This window comes from Camellia sinensis, chromosome 8 (genome assembly GCF_055761805.1).
Source record: "Camellia sinensis isolate YWXY chromosome 8, ASM5576180v1, whole genome shotgun sequence".
In the NCBI taxonomy this organism is placed as follows: Eukaryota; Viridiplantae; Streptophyta; class Magnoliopsida; order Ericales; family Theaceae; genus Camellia; species Camellia sinensis.
In genome coordinates, this window is record NC_138968.1 from 30,333,945 (window position 1) to 30,348,550 (window position 14,606).

Here is a 14,606-nt window from a genome sequence, read left to right on the forward strand (position 1 = left end):
CTATTCCCAAATGAGGCTATTCTGCAAGTTGAGGAAGAGATTTGGACAATGTACTTCGACGGAGCATCTAATCAATACGGTTATGGTATAGGTGTATTGTTGATAGCACTTGACATTTCCCATATACCCATAGCCTTCAAACTTCGGTTCAAGGTATCCAATCACGAAGCAGAATACGAGGAGCGTATCGTTGGTTTGGAAGCCGCCCTAGAACTAAGGGCAAAAAGGTTGGACGTCATTGGGGACTCAAATCTAGTTGTGTCTCAAGTAAATGGAAACTGGAAGGTTAAAGAGGAAAAGATGAAGATCTATTACCAGACCTTAGACGTTTTGATTCCTAGGTTTGAAAAGCAGACTTTCACGCATCTACTAAGAGAGAACAATAGGTTAGTAGACGCCTTATCAACTCTATCTTCTATGATTGACATCCCGCTTGGAGTTCGGATGCATCCGATCATCATTGAGAAAAGGTACACGCCAGCCTACGAGACTATCACCGCAATAGATGAAGAGCAAGATCAACACCCTTGGTTCTATGATATTTAGAACTTCATGGAAAAGGAGGTTTATCCACCAGGGGCAAATACCAAAGCTAAGAGGGCAATACGGCGGATGGCCGTTCAATTTATCATCTGCGAAGATAAACTGTACAAGAGGGGTCATTTGTGAATGCACAAGTTGTGTGTCGATGCAGAGGAATCAAAACGTCTAATGGAGGCCATTCATGGAGGGGAGTGCAGAGTCCACATGAAGGAAGTAATGTTAGCCCGGAAGATTCTCAGGAAATGTTACTACTGGTCTACTATGGAGGAGGATTGTATCGGTTTTGTTCGGCGATTCCACAAATGCCAAATTCATGCCAATCACATGAATATCCCGCCGTCAAAGCTGTACAATATGACTTCACCACAGCCTTTCTCAGTCTGGGGAATCGATATCATCGGTGCAGTCACAAAAAAAGAGTCAAATGGGCATGAATACATTCTGGTGGCAATTGACTACTTCACGAAGTGGGTGCAAGCTCAGTCTTATGCAGTGTTGAAAGTAGCGCATGTGGCTAAGTTCATCCGAAACAACATCATTTGTCGATATGGAGTCCCAAACGAGATTATTTTTTGTAATGGTTCCCACTTCAAGAAAGAAGTGATTGCTTATTGGAGAAATAGAACGTAGTTTTTCATAATTCATCCACATACCGGCCGTAAACCAACGGAGTTGTTGAGGCCTCCAACAAGAACATTACGTATATTCTATAAAAAGATGGTTGAGACCTACAAGGACTGGCCAAACAAATTGTCGTTTGCACTCTGGGGCTATAGAACTTCAATCCAGACGTCTATAGGGACAACTCCTTATTCTCTTTATGGGATGGAAACTGTTCTGCCAATCAAAATAGAACTTCTGTCCCTATGGGTTATGGCTGAGTGTCAGATAGTAGAGGCAGACTAGCAACAGAGCAGGTTCGAAGAACTAGTGTTGTTCGATGAGAGAAGGTTAGAAGCATTATACCATGTTCAAGGTTATCAACGTAGGATTGCCAGGGCTTTTAAAAAGGAGGTTTAAGTCCAAGAATCTCAAGGAAATGGATTTGGTGTTGAAAGACAACCGAGCTCCCATCCATGACCCTAGGGACAAGTTCAGACCCAATTGGACTAGTCCTTGCATCATCGTAACCATCTGGTCGAGTGGAGCTATTATTCTCATGGACTTGGATGGCCTAGAATTTTCCCAACCGATCAACGTGGACAAGTTAAAGAAATACTATCCCTGAGAGGCTCACTAGGTCGAAAACCCAGAATGGCGACCTAGGCGAAAGTTAGAGCATAAAAAATTGGAAATAAAGAAAAATTGAGCTCGCAAAGTTGAAAACCCTAAAGAGCAGCCTTGGCAAAAGTTAGAGCGCAAAAGGAGAGCGTTAATACTCGAGTGAACCCGAACTGAACTACGTAAGGCCTGATTCCCATCTTCGGGATACGTAGGCAACTTCATCCTGAAGTTTGGCCGTAAACACCTGCAAGTCAACTGTCTTGTCCATGTGTTGATCAGGTCATTTTTGTTCATTCTTTACTTGAAAGTTCAGTTGCGATCCTTATTCTGAGAGCAGGTTACAGTGCTAATTAGTGTTATTCAGTCAAGGGGCAATTTGTGATCTTCGGATTCGGGGTTGTACATCTTGAGGATTGATCCCATGTGTGTCAAGTGATGATCCTTTTCGAAAATGGTTTTGAAAAGTTTTGATAAAAGTTGATTTTTGCTCAAAATTTTGCCTTTTACAACTTAGACCATTTTTGGACCAAAAGGAAAATTTTTAGTGCTTACAACTTTAATTTCATTGATTTCAATACAGAGTTCTCCAACACTCGATTCAAATCAATGTTTCTTTTATTACATTCATAAAACTTGAAAAGTAAAGATTGAAGCAATAAACTAAGGGCATAGATGAGTCAGGTGCTCCTGCGTCCCCCATTTGTACTTGTGGAAACTTCTGATGCCAAAGTGGACCCAATTTGTGCCTCATTCTCGAACCAAGTCAGACACTCACCAGAAATGGCGCAGCTGAAACTAGGGCAAGAGCCAGAAGTTCTCTCGTCCTCCAAGTAGTGAGGTACCTAGCCAAATGTGAACCTCTGATGGGGAATGAAATCGAGTACTCTACCCCCTCTTCTGGGCAAGTCTAATCGTGTCCAAACTGATGCTTGAACTGGAACGAAAAGTATAATACATAGTGTAAGGCCAAGCAGCTTAATACTAGGTTGTCGAGTCATGTTGTAGCCCATTTCGGTCCGATTAAGCCAGGGGCAACGCCAAGCAAACCTGTTGCACATCCAGTGGCACCACCATCCCTTATTTGAGAAATTCACTAGCTATTGGCGAAAAAAGTATACTCGGGCTGAGAATGCGGGGCAAGAGTCCACCACCTTCAGCTTGTCCATTAGCCATATCTGGAAAGGGATGAAAGAAAAGAGAGATTAAAGAATAGAGATATATATCTTGAGAGAGAAGTGAGAAAAGGGCTTTTAGAGAAAAACAGAGCATGAATGCCGAGTGATGTGAGAAACACATATTAGAGTGGGTGGGAAACATTATCTGAAAAAGTAGTGGACTCCCTGCGAATTTGTTTGTCTCTCACCGATGGAAGGCGTCTAAGCCCATCAAAGTCTCGGCCAACACCAAGCCAATGGAACTCTTGCCCTCTTTCAAACCTTGGGCCGCTTCAACGAGTCGATTGCTAGACCCTCTGAAACTAGGGGCAAGAAGGAAATGAGATAACATGCACAAACAAAGGGCGTGCTGCTGAAAACCCTGCCAAAGAAGATTACCTCGGTCACCAACGTCAGAAAATCAATGAATCAGACCAGGACTATCTAGCTCTCTGCGGTGAACCAAGGATCGTGCTTCGTCTAGAGTAAGCCCGCACATCCGTCCCAATGCGTGGATGTGGCCAAAGCGAGGTTGAGATATGATCTTTTCATCGCACCGGGATTCCATTAGCACTTGAAATTCTTCGATTGTGGAGTATATCTCTTGCCTCCAAAAGCTAAAAACGTGTGCAATCAGGTTCTAACATCTAGCCATGGCATAAAGGAATGGAAAACAAAGCGGAGAATGGCTCAACGGGAATAGTGCATTTAAGTCCACACCCAAGAAATTCACCTTTTTCAAACCGTCCAAAGTCGCAATCCAATTCAAGAGTTTTTTGGCCAAAAATGGCTTCATTTGTGAAGAATTTGCAGCTGAAATGAAGAAACTATGAGGCTCAACCTTTTGTAGAAGATAAGGCAGTGAGTGGAATTGGTGGCTGGTAGGCCACTATTGATGGCCGGCAAAAGGAATTGATCGCCGGCAGGCCCTCTCTCACAATTGACAACCCCTTTTTGTGGCCGGCAGTCTCTTATTTTGACCTGATGTCCACCTTTGTGCTGAACAGTGCTAGAAGCATGTGTTTTGTTTTTCTTTTAGTCTGTTTGTTTTGAGTCCTTTCGGTTTTAGCAAATTTGCCATTTTTGTATGTCATTTGTTGTGGCATAGTTTTGCTTATCAAGTTATATGTTGTTCTGTTTATCGAGTTGTCGTTGTTTTGTTTATCGAGTTGTTGTTGTGTTGCTTATCGAGTTGTATATTGCTTTTTATTACAGTTGTTGGTCGGCTTATTACCCGATTAAGAATCTATTTCAATCAAATGTGCTCTTGTCCATTCTAATTTTGTGTCCGTTGTCATACATATTTGGTGCTCATGATGAAAAAATGGCAACACACTTTTCATAAAAACCTCGAGCTTTTCATTCTGATCATGGTTCGTTGTTTTTACAAAAGAGGAGTAGAAGTTTCAAATAAAACCTATCTGAAGCTATATATATGCTAATGCTACTAACAAAAAGAAGCTAAGAAAACATACAAGAAAATCAACGCTAGCCATCTCAGGCTCGAGAAGTCCTCTTTGTACTCTTTTTGGGTGAGGACTTAGAGTTGTCTCCATCAGCACCACTCTCCAACTCAAATGCCAAGCCAGAACCGAAATCATTGACGCTCTCTGCCTCAGAGCCTGACTCAACGTCACCTCTACTCTCAGATCTCGAGCCACCATCATCTCCACTCTCCAAGGACTCAGACTACAGACTCACTGCCTTCTCAGAGCCACTCGTCTTAACATCATCTTCACTTAACAGTGGCTCCAAAGGGCTCCTCCCGGCCTCGACCACGATGCTCCTCTCGGCTGCGTGCTGGGGCCGTCTCTCCCTCCCCTCTGCTGCTTAAGGGGGTGGTGATGATGTAGGCGTAGTTGCTGCCACTGGTGCTTTCAGTATGGCTGGAACCTGAAAAGATACAATATTGACGCATCAGATACAAAGTATAGTTGCAAATGCAGTATGATGAAAATGGTGGAATGTAATGAGCCAGATATAGTGCAAGTACAGTACAGTGTGTCATGTGCGGTATATCAGTGTGATATGACATAGGGGAAAAATACATGTTGTGATATGAGTATCAGTGCAGTGTGTAAACACCCCATTTTTGACCGTCCTCAAGACTTGGACGTCAGCATTGGAACACTTGGTGATTACCCTTGTTTGTGTTCGTTGGGAGTTCCCGGAGGTCTCGGCTACGCGCCTTGCCTCAGGATCTCCGAACTCCACCGTTTTGTGTCTGGTTTTGCACCAAACACTTGTGTTTTGCCTTGGAGGGGCAGGGAATGCCTTGTGAGGCATCCCCATACACCACCGGCAGTGGCTAGAGGTCACCGGCTGGTTTTTGCTGCCATCGGCACTTTTTGTTGCCGGTCGGCACTCACTTTTGCCAAAATGGCATTTTTGGCCGGCCGACTACTGTGCATCTGCTTTTGCAGATATTTTGTCACAGCTGTCTTGCATTTGGCTCCCCTCCATACACGTGTATGGAGGGATCTCTCTCTTTAGAAGCTTGTCTTGTAAGCTTTAGAAGACAAAAGGCTCTATAAGAGATAGCCTTCTCTCTTGGCTTGAGGGTTAGACACTTAAGACACCTTAGATATTTTTAGACAGCCATTTTTAGGGTTTTGAGTTCTACGGTTAGAAACCATACACTTTCTATCTCTATATCTCCCTCTTGTGTGTGTTAAGTTGTGTTTGTGTCTTACTATTGCACACAAACACATAGTGTTTCACCTTCACTTAGCTGCTGAGGTTCTAAGAGGTTGGTTTTGAAGTTTTGGAGTTGTTTTCAAGCCAAGGAGGGCTGTTGGAGCATCATTTGTGAAGGGGTCTTCAAGGGTAAGAAACTAGCCCCTTTATTCCCCATTTTTGCATTACATTTTTACCTGTCTTAAAATCATTTTTGAGCTTAGTGCATAATACAAAAAAGTTCTGTTTTTTAGCCCCCTTGATTGTTTATTAAGAGTGTTTTTTGGTTTGGAGGTGTTTGACCCCTCTTAGGCCTTGAAAGGACCCATTTTGTGCTATTTTGAGCAAGTTTCGAGACTTTGGTGTTTGGGCCTCTTCACCACTGAAATCTTAAGGGATTTCAGCGGCGGAGATGGTGCCTTGAAGTCTCCAAAAGGGGAGGGCCACCACCTCTCCTTGTTATCCTTGAAATGGACCCTTTTTGGCCTCTTGAGAGAGCATCATGTGAGAGTGTGTATTGATCATATCTTGGCTGTTTTCCATGCTTATTATGCCATGATATAACCTTGTTGTGTGTTGGTTTTGGTACACCATGCATGCTTAGCATACCTACCATGTAATGCCTTGTTATTGCCTTAATATGCCTTAGGTTGTTAGCCTTTGCTCGAGCATGCTTTAGGTCTCGTTTTGTGAAGCTTGTGTGCTTATTTTGCCATGCTAGAGGTCTGTCCATAGTTGTTTGGGTCGGCCATGGCACGCATTATATGCCCCCTTTGCATTTTGGCTTGTTGGCCTCAAGTGTGTGAGTTTGTAGCATGCACTATTTGCTTTATTCTAATGATTTGGCATCATTTTTAGCATAATTTCAGACCTTATAGCTTGCTTGTATGTTTGCCTTGGATGTCTCCTTAATGCTTTGAAAGCTTGTGTAGCATGTTCCATGTTTTGGCCATTGTACATGCCTTTGAATTTGAGTCACTTAGATGCCATCTAAGAGGCCCCTTTGCATGGTCTAGGTCTGCCTTGAACCTATGTTAAGTCCTCTTAGCCTTGTGAGGCTTGGTTGGCTTGGTCATGGTTCAAGCCCTTTTGACTTGCTTCAAGCACTTGGGCCATTTGTTGCATGTTTAGCTTGACTTGTTGCATGGTTTGACACCATGTTCTAACATGATTTTCAATGCTTACCTTGCATGCCATATGTCCGTGATATCCCTTTTCAAGTGTGCTTGAGAGTTGTCCCATTTGTGCCTAAGTGTTGGCCCTTAATCATGTGCATGTGTGCATGTGTATTTGGTCCTTTATTTTGGTCACTTTGGCCACTGTTTTAGGCCTATTTAGGGTTGCCTAAATCATGTATAAGTCCACCTTTTCATCAATTTGCATTGCCTCATGTTTGCTTGTATGCTTGCATAAGTGTCGTGCCATGCCATGTTGCATCCTTAGCATGTATGCCTAGGTTGCATTGCATCTTTCATGCATGCCTTATTCCTTGACTTGGTGATAGGAATTGGGCCTTGGTTTGTTTGTTTCATTTGCATTTAATTTAACATGAAAGTTGCACACTTGATCCTTTGGGCCGTCATGCATGGAAATGCGTGATTGGCGGTCCGAGAATCGAGACACGTGTCCTTTTGAGTTACAAACATGATAGGGGGCATGATTGGTGCATACATTGCTTGAATTGTATTGCCATGCAAGTTCTGTCCTCTGCTGCTGTGAGTTGCAGGTTCTGCAGGCATTCTTTGCCGACCGGTAGTATACATTACCGACCGGCAGTAAATCACCAGCCGATGGATAAATTCTGTGCCGGTGGGCATTCTACTCAGCCGGTGGTGATTCCCAGTATCCAGAGAGGCATCCTTGAGACTTTGGCAGTCTCCAGACGAGCAGAGCAGGGAAAATAGAGGGAGACTATGCATGGCTGTGCATTTCCGAACGGGACCCGAGCATGCGCTGCATCTGGCTTTCCTCCCAAGGCGGTTTACTGTTTTTCCTAGCTTAGTTAATTTGTTAATTAATTAGGCAATTTGTAATATTTAATTAGCTTGCGTAGTTAATTAATTTGTATTATTTATTTGGTCCCTCCAGGCGAGGGCAAATCTGTAATAAGTGTGCGTGAGTGGTGTGCATGTCTTCCAATCCCCACTTCTTTCCTCCCCTTTTATTTACCTGCTTTGATGGTCAGTATTAGGGCACGTTCAAATTAGCATACCTTATGCTATGCATGCGTGCATTCATCCATTTGTTTTACATGCACCGGGTTCGGTACATCACGCTAACTGCATTTGTACTTCAATTCCAAATTGAATACGTGCATCAATTGACTGCATTTCACATGCCCTGCATAGGTTAGCCGAGCCTACTCTAATTGCATTTTGCATGCGTTGCATTAGCCACTCTAACATGAACTAGGATCATGCATGTTTGCTAACTAGTTTATTGTTTTGGCACGGAGTACTATGTAAGTATTTTCCTGCTTTAGCATACTGCATGCGTGCGAGTGTTGTCATGACAGTATGCCTGCCATGCGGCTAAATGCTTACGTGATATAATTGTTTGGATGCCTGTGGGTGAAGGTTGGATGGCCTGAGTTGGAAAAAACTCGTTGAAATCCGTATTTTAGCCTACTTGCGAGTAGCAAATTCCAAAATGTTTTTCAAAGATAAATGGATATGCAATGCTTGTTTCCAAATTAGGCAATCTAGTCTATACTTGTTTGCTGCGCGCATAACATAGTAACGCTAGGCTAATAATTGGTTTAAGAACACATAACGTTTTCAAAATCGGATATCATGGTTAGTAGAGGCCGGTCTTCGGACCGGGCGAAAGGGGGTGCTCATAGCTGACCTTCCCCGATTGTACCCAAGCTCCTAAGCCGAGACAACTCCGGTGATGACGAACATGTGGCCTTCGGCACCGAGTCGGGGTTTCCTAAATTCCCCCATAAAAAATATTTAGGTGGCGACTCTGTATCTGGCAAAGCAGTCCATGTTTGGCACTTCTTTTCAAAAAACTATTTTCTCAAAACGATTTGCCAAATTTGGACTCTTTGGTTCAAGATTAAGAACCGCGACACAAATCGAGTCCGAGCTGTAGCAGTGGTCCCTCGCGGACTTGTTACAGTTTCTGGCGACTCCGCTCAGGAATTAGAGAGCTTGACTCGAACTCGTGATATCCTGTTTTGATTTCATTTATGTGTCTCTTTGCATTTGCATTTGCATTGGTGCGCCTAGGAACACAGTGTTTGCCATCTGCCATGCCTGAACGGTTTGCCGGAGGCTTGTCTTGTCAAGGCATGACCATAAGGCTGACCGGTTATGGGCTCTGACAGTATGGGAACACAAACCCCGGTTTTACCAGGGCACCCTTTTCGACCATTCGAGCTAGTGCATAGTCGGATCCATAGTGACCATTCCAAGTTAGGACAGGCTGCTTACCCGATGTTAGGTTGTTTGAAAACTGCTGCGTGCATAGTGAAACCCTAGCTCCTGACAAAATAGGACAGGGAAACCCTACCCCAACATAGGGGTGTTTTGGCTCTCTTTATTTGCTATGTGCTTTTAGGGTGTTGCTCTACAGGAAAGTACATGTCAATTTGCAAGTTTGAGTATCAGACCTGAGGACACCAGTATCAGTGTCAGTTATGAGAATCAGTTATCTGCGGGTATTAGGTTTAGTTTTGGGACAGTGATTTCTGGAAACAGTGATCAGCAGTAGAGTACAGTTGTTCAGCTACACCCGTGTTTGATCTGTTTGGGCTGAAATGCTGTTTGTTTCTCCTTTCAGTCTAGAGTGTCCAGAGAATTGGTACAGAATAGCCAGTACTTCCCCTCGTTGAGGCAGGACTTACGATGACGCAGAATTCAGAAGAGATCGTGGTTATGACAGCTGCATTGGAGCAGGGGATCACTCTACAAAATGAGGCCAACACTGATGTGTCACATCCACCCAGGTCGCCTGTTGTGCACCCGGTTTGGGCCCCCCAGCTATACCAGGCTCGTGAGCCTACTATATTTGAACTAATGGGGACGATAGGTGATCTCCAGAGGTCTGTGGCGGATCTCGCCTATGGAATGTCAGCTTCACCTCCAGCCGCACCATATGCCGGGAGTTTTGTACCCCAGGAGCTCCCGCTGTTGGGGCGAATTGTGATTGAACTTAGCCAACCGGAGATGGCCTCCAGCTATGGTAATGACATATCAACATCAACTCAACCCTCGATCAGGCTGAGGCCAGAGGAAAAGACAAAATGAAGGCAGATGTCGATCCCATTGAACAACTGCTGTGGGCAGTCGAGGCTTTGAAAGCCGGAGGGATGAACAAGCAACAGATATCCGCAGTTGTGGCAAAAACTGTGGAGGATGCTTTCCCCACTCCACCTGAGGGTAGTTTAAGCCAGTCAGAAAATCGGGATAGGCCCCGTCATGCCATAACAGTTCCTCCCGTTCCCGCTCCTGCACCTGGGAAAGATCAGAAAGCTAAAGTGGCGCCTGCCGACCCTTTCGCTTGTGCGGCTAGTAAGAGTGCTCAAACTCCAAAGTACCTGCCCCGGGGGCGCAGGACCTTTCATGCTCTCTACATGCCTTTGTCCAAGGCACTTCAGATCCTTGCCGAGATGGGGAATCTTAAACCCTTGGAGCCTCGGCCTCTCCCGAAGAATCTCACCGCTACGCATGATGCTGCTCAGTACTGCGCGTACCACCAGCAGACAGGCCATGCCACCGACAATTGCTTCTGCCTCCGTCATGAGGTGCAAGATTTGATTGACAACGAGGTTATCCTCCCGCCGACCTCAGCCAAGTCCGTTACCACCCAGTTATTGGATTTTGAGGACACAGATACTGCAAGTATGTAATCAGAAGGTGAACCACCTACGGGCGGCATCTGGATGTATTTTGAATGTGGCGTCTGGCACGCATTTTTGAGCGGCTGTGAACGCTAGCTTTGTAAATCCTGGCTTGGGTATCGAGTCAGTCTTTTGTTTTGAGTCTGTCTCTTTGTCTTGAGTCAGTCTTTTTGCTTAAGGGTCTGTCTTGTTGTAGCGAGTCAGTCCCCTTTGTATAGAATACTAGGTGATTCCGGGGTTGTTGCCTCGAACACCGTTTTGTCTTGTAATTACCCGTTTTTGTTTTTGAGTCTGTTTCTGCCGAGGGGCCAGTTACACCAACAAATCTGAATGAAACAGCTGTTGTTATCTCATTTTCATGCTTGCTTTCAGTGTGAGTTAGTTATGCCAGAGGATTTGAATGGGCTGACGGTACATCTCGCATGCTCTCCTGCGCGCCAAACTCATTGCATTGACCTAAGTTTTTCAGAAACCTCTTTTGAACACCGCGGTGATAAAAACGAAGAGGAAGGAATTCCTCGGGTTTTACAAAATTTTGATCATTTTGAGAGAAAGAGAGGCATGCTAAGCCTTTTAATGAATGAAATCATGCTTGTCGGCGTGAGTACTGAGAAGGACCCTGGCTTGATCCAGATTGGTTCCACACTATCTTCGACACGAGCGATTTGTCGCTTTCTTAAAAACTTTAAAAAAATGTTTTACACGGCCCTATGAAGACCAGTGTGGAACCACTCTTGAGATTGTGCAGCCTAGGATCGCTCTCAGCCTCAAGATTCAACCCGCCCGTTTCGAACCTTGAACCCGTTCGGAAAGTTCAAACGGTCAAACGTCATGCAAGGTCTGTATGGCCAGATCAAAAGCAGCCCTAGAACAAGAGGCACCAAGGCCGAATCAAAAGATCAGATCTCACCAGAAAGAAGCTCATGGAGCAACCATGATGGATTCTTCCGCAAATCAGTGCAACAGCCGTTCTCCCAGACACAGAGTGGCTTCAACTCCAAAAACCATTTGGCATGGACTTGTTACACTTTCACCCTTTAAGAGGCTCGCTGGGCTGAAAACCCAGAAGGGCGACCTAGGCAAAAGTTAGAGCAAGAAAAAAATAATGATACAAAAAAGAAGCAAAAAAGACAAGAAGCAGAAAAGAAAAGAAAAGAAAAGAAAAGTAAAATACGGAAAAGAAAAAAATGAACAAAAGAACAAAAGAAAAAAAAGAAATGAAAAGAAGCTCGCAAGGTCGAAAGCCCGCATCGGGCACCTTGGCAAAAGTTAGAGCCTGAAAAGTGATGGTTAAAATACCCGAGTGTACCTTAACCGGAACTACGTAAGGCTTGATTCCCATGTTTGGGATACGTAGGAAACTTCATCATGAAGTCCAGCCCCCAACGCTTTCATAGCGTCTCAGTCCATGCAATGGTTTCGATTTCATCTCAAAGTCCAGTCGCCAACACCCTCCAAGGTGACTGTGTCCATATATTTGTTGTGACCGTCTTCGTCACCTCTGTGTCCAAGAACTCGACCACCGCCAATGAAGACTGTTTACGGACTGCTGCGGCACCGTCCAAACAAGGGGCAACTTTCCGTTGCCACGAGCCGTCGCGAGTTGCCATTCAAACCAGGGGCAACTTTCCGTTGCCATCCACCCCTTTCAAGCCAGGGGCAATTTTCCATTGCCTCCGATCCGAGGTTGCGTGTCTCGAAGAGTAAGTTCCATGCTCGTTGAGCATTGACTGTTTGTAAAATAGTTTTTGAAAATTTTTACTAAGGTTGACTATTTTCTTGAAAATTGTTCCATTTTCCAAAACTGGACCAATTTCTTGGACCCAAAAGGGAAATTTTTCAGTGCTTACAGCCACACTTGCATGGCTTTCAAATAAAAAATCGAACAAGTACGTTAATCTAACTCTCATTTTGATCAAAACTGTTTTAGTAGAAAGCAAAAACAAAGAATGGTTAAAGTGATGAACTAAGGGCACAGTTGAGCCAGGCGCTCTGTCCCCCCCCCCCCGGTCGTCAACATACTTGCCAGAAGGGCACTCTACCCACCAGAAGAAATAGTCGTGAGCTAACGGCATTGGGCATGAACCCGCAACTTCCTGTTCATTCATTGATCACCTTGGGGAGGGACGAAAAATGAGAGAATGAAGAATAGAGAGGTGTGAGTTGAGAGAAAAGTGAGGAAAAGGGTTTTGAGAGAAAATCCGAGCTTGAGGGTCGAGTGATGTGAGAATCACAAATCAGAAAGGGTGGGAAACAATACCCAGAGAAACTGGCTCCTCGTGATCTGAGGTCCCCCGTCTTCGTTGACGCGTCTGTGTGTCGTATCTTTTGATTTGTCGGTTTCATCCTTTGCTTTAGGTTTCTTCCGAGCGTGTCTCGTTGTGTTTAGGTCATGTACCCTTTTGTTTGAGTCCTCCCCGCTGTGTTCAGTTGTAGGCTCGATACCCCGGTTCGAAAAACCCTTATCCAATCTAAAAAAAAAAAAGATCGTTTATACTCAGAATGCTGTGCCATTCTCTATATTTGAGCATGCTTCAACTCCAACCGGTTCCGCCTTTGAGCTCCGTCTTGTCAGATTGGGCCGTTCGCTCAGAATTTGCTGTGTGCAGAATGAACCGAATGCTGTGTTTTGGGCTGTATGCAGATTAATCCCCAACAGAGTAAGGGCTATGTGTCCAGAATCAGGCAGTGGGTTGCTTGGGTTTATTTTGCTGTTGGCTGTTTAGTTATCTGATTATTACAGTGCAAGTGTTTAACATTCGGACAACAAATCATATTCCATTTACATTGAAGTGTAACATGGTGCGATGCAATACATAAGATATGTAAATGTAACACTTTTTAAGCAAAAAATTTTTGTTCATTTCATAATCTTTTTTTTAGTACAAAGTTTTGAAACAAAAAATCTGCCTGGGGCAGTACAAAGTATCCTAACTACCAATAAAAGGAAAAGTACAAGAAAGAAGAAAAACAAAAATCTATGTCAAGCGACTCCAAGGGCTAACGGTCTGTCCTACTCCCCTTCTTGGACGAAGGTCCAGGAGCATCATCAGCATCGTCATCAGAGCCCGACCTAGTGCCGCCTCCGGTCTCCTCCTCCGATGACTCCGACTCTGCCTCTGCCTCCGCCTCCGACTCGTCATCCTCATCATCGTCGTCATCAGGAACGGGAGCCCGCGAACTGCTCCCGGCATGAGTGTGCCCCGCTTTGGTGAGGGGGAATACTCTGCCCTCCTCATCTCTCCCACGGGCAAAGACGGAAGGTCCAGCCGGAGCACATCCTACCCCATGAATCTGGAAGGGAGGCTGAAAAAGTACACAAAAGGCAAATGCATCAGTATACTGTGGACAGTTTATCAGTGCAGAAAGCAGTGTATGAGTACAGTGTGTGAATACTGTGGACAGTTTATCAGTGCAGAGTACCGTGTAGAATGCAGTGTATGAGTACAATGTGTGAATGCCGTGAGCAGTTTATCAGTGCAGAGTACCGTGCAGAATGCAGTGTATGAGTACAGTGTGTGAATGCCGTGAGCAGTTTATCAGTGCAGAATGTAGTGTATGCAGTCTATCAGACACTGTGAGATCAATGTATCAGGTGTTGTGCCGTGCATCAGATTACGTGAATCAGCTTGTGAGTGATTTGAGGCCGTGATCAGAAAAACATACTGGAATGCTGTAGAGGGCCAGGAGATCAAAGGTCCGCTGTAACATCCCCATCATGGAGGCATTCATCTCCAATGACTGCCGGGTGTACTCAGAAGAAGCCTGCAAGAATATCAGATGCATCAATATTTAGTGGAATATCAAATAAACTGAAATGAAATGACTGTACAAAAATGCAGTAATGCATACCGGAGGCAAGTCGGGGACACCGACAAACTCGTGATCAGCCGGCAGAGGGGCGAAGGGGATCTGATAGGTCGCCCCGCCCTGCCCTCGGAAAGTCAGTGAAGTAGGCAGAACAGGCCAACCGGTCCCCTGTCCCCCCTAAACTCCGCCCCTGCCACGGACTCGGGCCCTTCTCGAAGCTCCAGCTCCAGCTCCCGTTCCTGTCCTCGCTGCTGGCGCCACGGGTCTAACTCCCTCAGCTCGACGGCCGCCGCTTAGAGGCCGCATAAGATACGTCTGCACGTACTCTCGGTAGTCGCCGATGCCTCTGAAGC